A 6,000-nucleotide genomic window follows, 5' to 3' on the forward strand; every position below is an offset into this window, starting at 1 on the left:
TAAAATAGGCTGGAACAGAGCCAGAGAACTATTTACAATAGACAAAATGTTGGGGCCGACAGTAGGCATACCATCTTTTAGTAGTCTAGTGTAGTGTGTATTGGAGTTCAGACTATCCTATCAGTGTGAGAGGAAGAGAGTGAGAGAGAAAGAGGGAGATACAGACAGAAGAAGAGAAAGGATACTCACTAGTGTATCAGGTGAACTCGTCACCTGTTTTTCTACCTATGTGTAGTGCCATTTAACCTGTGTAGTCTACCTGTCTGCCTGGGCCTGTGTCTGTCTAGTTTGTGTATGAGACCAGGAGTAGAAGCTCCTTTACACTTTTGACTAGCAGACTTTCTAATCAAATGAGATGCATTCACTCACTCTGATTAATGAGTTCTTCCGATTGACTCCCCACTCTTCCACTGGCTCTATTAAAAGTGTGTGCATGTGTTTACTCTTGTGTTTTGGCCTGTGGGCTTTTACCTCAACAAACAGAGTCTGCCAGTCTGTTTTAGGAGAGCAAGGAAGGAGTGTAAACAGCCAGCCTGTCATGTGAATATTCATGACTGTGTGTGTGTAGACAAGTTGTGTGGTCCTGGTCCAGACCCAATTCACACACACACACACACACACACACACACACACACACACACACACACACACACACACACACACACACACACACACACACACACACACACACACACACACACACACACCACACACACTGCAGAAGTCTGATGAAGTGTAAATTCATTTAAAGTCAAGTACAATGCACGTGTCTACAACACACATTTGATTGAATCCCCGCATCAGTCAATACAGTATCTTTGTCAGGACAGTGTTAAATGGGCAGTGCAGTGCAAAATATGATTATGATATGTCCTCACTATGAGGTCGAAATAACTCTCTGAAATTGTGAAAATTATGATTATAGCAGAGTTTAATTGTGTCCTATTGTTATTTCTTATCAGTGTAACATTCTGTCCTTCAGTTCGTAAGTACATCACACTGTCGCTTGGCTACGCAGAACTTTTCTAATCCTTCTCATGTTTATTGAAGAGGACCACTGTGATATTTATTGATAAAGAAAAAATGCAGTGGCTGCCTGCCTGCTGCTGGCTCAAATTAAAGAATAGATTAAATATACAATAAAACAGATGATTAACTTCAGTCAGTGGAATTACCTCCCTCACTACAGACGATGTGTTACAATCAAAAAGCAGATAATACATTAACTCACTTTCATCCTTCTCAGAGGAAGTGATCAAAAAACAAATTTGTTCTCTTCGTCTTCTCTTGGTCTGGTTGATAGATAGGATAGCTAGGTAAACCGGTTTATTCTTTGGTTCACTTCATTATTCCCTTTGAAGGACATAGAATACAATAAAGTCAACAAAGAAGAGAAGATGAACATAGAGGCGTTGAGATGGTTACACCAAATGTATTACGCATTAAGACCTAGATTCCCTTACAGAGAAACACACTTGAATAAATAAGCATTTCAATTAGTAATGAAGTCTGTACGCCTTGATCTGATTAACTGTTTACACACGTGGGCCTGGATTCAATCAGATCAAGTGTAAAACAACGTTGACCGACATACGCAGGGCAGATGTGTAACTGCGGTATGAGCTGATATATCTGTGAGTGGCAGTTCGTGTGTCACAAACCACTCCCTTCCTTATTCGCTTCTCCCTACTGCGTTAGAAGTTCAAAATGGAGCAAGAAAGTGTAGGCTCTATCCATGTTAGAAATAATGACTCTCAAACATCAAATCATTGATGTTAGGCTAATGCAATTTTTTCATGTTCATTTGGATGGGGGATTTATGCCTATCAGTCTAATTCGGCTGCATTAACTTCTATGCAGCTACATAGAATTTGTCTGATTATTGTCGGGTGTGGTTTAGTTGCATCCAGTGTACTGTCTGCGATAAGGCAATTTTTTATTACTATATAACTAGGCAAGTCAGTTAAGAACAAAATCTTATTTATAATGACAGCCTACCCCAGCCAATTGTGCACCACCCTATGGGACTCCCAATCACTGCCAGATGTGATACAGCCTGGATTTGAACCAGGGACTGTAGTGATACCTCTTGTGCTGAAATGCAGTGTCTTAGACTGCTGCACCACTCGGGAGCCCAATGCATCCGCTTGTGGATTTGACAGCTCTAACCAATGGTTGGAACCGGTTCAGGGAGCAGAACCGAAAACCGGAAAATAATGACATTATTTGAAGAACAGAACCCGAACCGAAAACGAAAGTGATCTATACTGTTTCGGAACAGAACAGTATTTTGAACCAGTTATTAATGTTATTTTACGTTCCAGGGATTTTTTTCAGACCCACAAAAATCCCAACAAAGCGCTCTGTCACTGAGAAACTTATTCCAGCATCTGCCTACCAGCTGGAAATCTTTGCCAGTGGGTGTGCGTGTGTGTGTAGGCTACTTGCCCCTCTACTTTGCTTCTCGTACTGTAGCCTACTGATGACATTACAAGCGTAATACCGAAATTAGGGAGAGATGTTTAATTAGAGAAGAATGGATACTTTATTTTGCTGGTCGGAAGAGTGGAATGGGAACAAAAAAAATAATGATTCTAATCAAAACAAAACAGTTGGAAAATAATTTTGGTTCCAACCCCTGGCTTTAACGCAGTTCCACCTCCGACAACACCAAAACAACGCTATGCGGATGTCAATCTGATTGAATCTAGCGCCAAGATCTGCATAAAGTGACTATAAATAAATCACTTAATCTAATTTACATATTAATCAGTGTTGTTACACAGGTCGCACATGGCTGCCAGACGATGTTAGACCCTCACACATGCATGCACGTATGCACCCAGACACACACGCTGGTGCTGCATTCCATTTTTGAGATACAACACCGGATCCTATCAGAAAAGGTATGCAGCATTTGAAGGCAACAGAAAAATGACACAAATGCCATTTATGACACTTAGTGCAAGAGAAGATGTATGCAAATTCATGGACATCAAATGAGGTCTGACAATACACATTATTTATTGTAGCCTCTTTATTTTGCTTCTCTATAGAAGAGCTTTCAGAGAACAGGGACAGGAGATATTAGGTTCAAGCCAGGGTCCTGATTAGATTTGGTAGTATAGCTTTCACCAGTTCCTCCGCATACAGGAAACATGTGCCAAACAGTACAGCATAGAAAGGGTATACAAGAAAAGAAGCCACAGTTTCCAATATGTGGGAACCATGGTGTGTGTGAATGGAATGTATTTTTTTAGCCCAATAAATCTCCTCTAGCAAAATGCATTAAAAAGACAGAGGCATAAAAAGACAAAGACAAATGACTGCTCCCTTGAAAACAATCTTAAGATTTGAACAAAGTATTTGTGACTCGTCTCAGGAAACTAGGCGTATGTCGTGCATCACAGAAGAGGCATTTGAACGTAACCTTTTTCTTAACAAAATTTATTTTTTGGCATAAATGCCTTCAGGAACATGTCAACTTTCACATGCCTTAATAATACATTTGTATGCCATCTGTAAATACGAATACAATTGTTCAATTATGAACCTAGTTGGTTTAGCCACGGAAAACGACAGGAACCTTGCTGCTAGCCATGATTGGCTGAGATAATGGATGGGCTGGACATGCCAAGAGATGAATTTGGATTGGTCTGCCATGTAGCACACTTCTGCCGATAACATGAACTGGTCAGTATGTGTAGGTAATCCTTTCTAATGCTGCTTTTTTGAAGAATATCACATAGTAGAATTGAAAAAGTGTTGCTTTCCACTTTCTGGAGGACTGAGTTTTGAAATCAGTGGAATGCCCGATGGAATTAGAATATGATAGCTAAGGATATGGAGGATCAGCCGTTTGATTGCAAATATGCAGAGGGAGTCGAAAACAGAACACAGAAGGCTGTTGTGTAAAACACCTGTCTCCGGATTACATCTTCAAACTAAGGGCAACCATGGCATCCGTGACAGAGAGAGAGAGAGAAGAGTCCATCCATGTGTAAGATAGTTATATTTTCAAATTGAATCAGAAAGTCATTTTCATTTCAAGTTAAAGCGTACTGTTAGCTAGCTAGCTAATGTTAGCTGGCTGGCTCGCTAGCTAACGTTACGTGTATTATCTGTGTAGTAATATTATTAGTATCTCAGAGCCATTTGCATTGCTAGTTATAGCCTATTGTTAGCTAGCTAACATTGAACCTGGTTGGTTAGCTACATGCAGATTCATGCAGGGTAGTAACGTTATGAGTTGGTATTATGGTTCATTGTTTAGCTAGCTAGCTAGATGTATAAACAAAAGACAATCCAAGTAACCATTTCACGACACCTTCTGTATCCTGTACGTGACAAATAAACTTAGATTTTATTTTATATAGTATATATTTACCAGAGACGGTAATGTGAAGAACATGACCTGCACAAAAGTCAAATTAGGCTATAACATATCCAAGTTCTAAAATGCTCTGGTAGAGTGCTGCTTTTATTTAGTCACACTCACAATTGTAAGCTATTTTTCTGTAATTGGCTCGCCATTAACTTGTAAATAATAATATTGTTGTGAGTTTATTTTCCCGTAATAATGAAGACAAATGAGCTAAAGCGAAGACGTTGTCAGCTTTATGATATGGTCATTACTTGAACTGGCTAGCCAGCTAACTTAACAATAGCTAGCTAGCGAACAAGCTAATAAACAAACCAAAACATTGTTTAGAAAGTTGCTTTTAGTTCCCTGGTTTGCTAGATTGGCATATACTAAATTCATTTTTAAACAGGTGGGTTTATTGGTGTTAAAATACACTTGTTACGCTATTTTGGACCACCAGGCTGCTGATGTCATGCAGCCTGTAGTTTTCTGTTTATACTTTTTCATAATGACAATGAGGGTATGAACGATGCTGAATGGGTGTAGACAAAGAAGAGCTCTCCAATAGGTTAACCAAAACATTCAAGGGCCATTTTCTCAAAAGTGAGGTTACAAGTTTCAAAGCAGAATTATTTTCCCATTGCTCCTCAACTGTAGTGTATGATATACCATTTTCTAGCTCTGTCTTCACTTTTATCCAATGTAAAAACATAAGACTGAATCGAGCCAGTCGGTCACATTTGCCATTTAATTTCTGCCTCTGCACTAAATCGTCATTCTGCATGTATGAAGGGAAACACAAATATGGGTGATTGGAAAGAAAAATCTAATTATATTTGATGGACGTCTCTAAACTTTCCAGGATCCTAAATCCAGCAGAACATGATGTCACAGTGGCACTTTTGAATGTGACACAAGTTGCCATGGTTATGTGTGAGGGTAAGAAGTAATACAATAGGATACAGATGTAGGATCTTAATCTGAGCCAGTTTGCTACAGCAGGAAAATATTCTTGCAGCAACAGCAAATGTGAATAATTATGTGGATTATAATTACAGTTGCAATATTTTTTGGGGGTACCCTACCAAATTCACATAGAAATGTGAGTTATAGATCTGTCATTCTCATTGAAAGCAATCTAGAAAGTGGTAGATCTGTTCAATATGCGTTATTTCTATGCTTCCCATTCTTAAATTTAGTTTTTGAGTCTTTTACTTTCATTTTGGTAGACCAGCTTCAAACAGCGGAAAATAATCTATTTTTGGTTATTGAAAATGGTACAATAATTCTCTACACTATCCTTGCTTGTTTTGTCACATAAACTGAAATTAGGAAATGGTGAAGCTATTTCTGCATAGTGCATCTTTAATGGACATTTTTTGGAGGGGTTGATATATTTTTTGTTAGGGCAAATCAAGGCTCACATTTTAAAGTGGAAATTACAAATGTTAGAAGTATTTTTAACCCTCGAAAACATTACAAGTTTGTATTTCCTGCTGTGCAGCAACATTTTTCAGCAAATAAAAAAAGTGATCAAATTAAGATCCTACATCTGTATGGCCTGAAATAGACAGGAAAGCTTCTGAGAAGAGAGCTAAGTTCTATCCGTTTCGTCCATAAGTTACAGGCACAAGGAG

The sequence above is a fragment of the Salmo salar genome, chromosome 10 (genome assembly GCF_965601325.2).
Source record: "Salmo salar chromosome 10, fSalSal1, whole genome shotgun sequence".
NCBI lineage: Eukaryota > Metazoa > Chordata > Actinopteri > Salmoniformes > Salmonidae > Salmo > Salmo salar.